This window comes from Haliotis rubra, unplaced genomic scaffold (assembly GCF_003918875.1).
Source record: "Haliotis rubra isolate DU_JTF1 unplaced genomic scaffold, ASM391887v1 Scf685, whole genome shotgun sequence".
Lineage (NCBI taxonomy): Eukaryota > Metazoa > Mollusca > Gastropoda > Lepetellida > Haliotidae > Haliotis > Haliotis rubra.
The window spans coordinates 584,260-586,476 of record NW_025767396.1 but is presented as its reverse complement, the minus strand read 5'-3'; the positions used below and the strand labels follow the sequence as shown (position 1 = coordinate 586,476).

Genomic DNA, 2,217 nt, shown 5'->3' with positions numbered 1-2,217 from the left:
CGTCCCAAATGCCAATCATTCCAATTTGCAGTCATATGAAACGTAATCCACACAATCACCGAACAAGCCTCTCCAACGGGTTCAGCATCGATTATCTCCCTGTGATATGCCTCGGCTACGACATCACCAACAACTGCATCTATGTAATGTACAAAATAACAACTTTCATCAGATCAATGAACCCTACGCCATGTCTTCAAGTTGCGGCTTCCTACACCACGACTGACGTTCAGGTCTAATAACTTTGCCCATCTGTAATGAAGAGACAACTGCAGTGTTGTACAAACTATCAACCAAAGCATATATTTGTTTATTTTTGTTTGTAGGTTCCATACCCTGGTTGATAGTGGCCGAGTTGTTCTCTCAGGGTCGAGATCATCCGCCATCAGCGTGTCTGTCCTCGTCAACTGGGTCGCCAACTTCTGTGTTGGTTATGGCTTTCCCCACATGCAGGTTTGTTGGTTTTTGGGGTTTTTTTTTGTTTTTGTTGTTGTTGTTGTTTATGCGGTTGTTTTCTTTTTAAACGACGCTCTCAGCAATATTGCAGCTACTTGGCGGCGGTCTGTGGATAATAGAGTCTGGACCAGACAATCCAGTGATCAACAGCATCAGCATCAGCATCAATCTAGGCAATTAGGATACGATGACATGTGTCAACTAAGTCAGCGAGCCTGACCACCCAATCCCGTCCGTCGCCTCTTACCACAAGCATGGGTTGCTGAAGATCAATATTTAACACGATCTTCACGGGTTACTTCACTGTTCGTTTGTTGGTCACACATTGAAAGCAAACTGTTGCAACTGTTTTAGTATATCTTCGTTTGTTGGGTGGGCGGGTTTTGTAAGGCGGGTTTGTGCCTGCGTGCGTGGTCTTCACATATTGTACCCATGTGGGGAATCGAACCCGGCTCTTTAGGCATGACGAGCAAACGTTTTAACCACTAGGCTACCCCATCGCCCCACTTAAATAGTAAACACGTGTGCATTATGTATGGAAAGGCTTGCATGGCCGTTTGTTTGCACCCGTGAAGGTCCGGGTTAGAATATTGGCCTTCAGCAACCCATGCTTGTCGTAAGAGGCGACTAACGGGATCGGGTGGTCAGGCTCGCTGACTGGGTTGACACATGTCATCGTACTCCAGTTGCGTATATTGATGTTCATGTTGTTGATCCCTGGATTGTCTGGTCAAGACTTGATTATTTACAGACCGCCGCCAGATAACTGGAATATTGCTGAGTGCGGTGTTAAACTAAACTCACTCACTCACCGTTTGTTTGCATGGGCGGAATCGAACTCGAACCTTCGGCCTGGCGTCCAAACGCTTTCGCCACTAGGATACGCCGCCGCCCCATTCCCATTAAGAGTGGTTGACCCACTATTTATAATATTGCCAATTGTGATTTGTTGCGACTAATATATCATATTCTTGAACAGCCAACATGACAGATGTGACACAGAGAACTGGAATTCAACAGGTGACTACACATTCGTCGCACATTTCCACATAATTCCTGTCTCTTGTTTTCGTTTCCAGAAAGGTTTGATGAGCTACTCCTTCCTGCCCTTCACGGTGCTGCTGGTGTTGTTCTGGATATTCGTGTTCATGTTCCTGCCAGAAACAAAAGGCAGAACAATTGAAGAAATTTCATCGATTTGGCGAAAGGAGGGTGACAAAGAAGATCAGAAGCCCAGATCACAAAGCTATTTGGTTTCCTATCAGAAGAATCCCGACAGCTTATAAAGAAATGAAAAGCAGATGAAGGGAAGAAAACTTCCTGATAGGAGAGCCATTTGGTTTCATACACAAATAATACTGATGTCACATGATCAAAAATACGAAGTTTTAAGGAAACGAAAACCAGAAAAATCAATTAGGTTTCATCAAGATGGAAACAATCAGAGCTTGAAGAAAAACTTTTCGATCAGAGAGCTGTTTGGTTTCATGTACACTAAAAACCTCTAATGTTGTATGATTAAAAACAAATCTTTTACATAAGGAAACGAAACCCAGAAGAAATCAATTAGGTTTCATTAAGATGGGAACAAAACAAACAAACTTTCAGATACGAATGCAGTTTAGTTTCATATAAGAACACTAATGAGGTATGATAAAAACAAGACATTTTAAAAAGGAAACAAACAGACACCACAGACGTCAAGCACTAGACGTTTATTTAATATAATGCTTCCAAAGAAATCTCTCCATTTATGGTAAA

General features: G+C 42.6%; 1 long non-coding RNA gene across 1 annotated transcript; it reads left to right on the top strand.

Moving 5' to 3' along the window:
• Positions 1–332: 332 nt before the first annotated feature.
• Positions 333–1,859, top strand: LOC124258183. Its single transcript, XR_006893530.1, has 2 exons — positions 333–453; positions 1,536–1,859. It is a non-coding gene; the product is annotated as an uncharacterized LOC124258183 (long non-coding RNA).
• Positions 1,860–2,217: the final 358 nt, after the last annotated feature.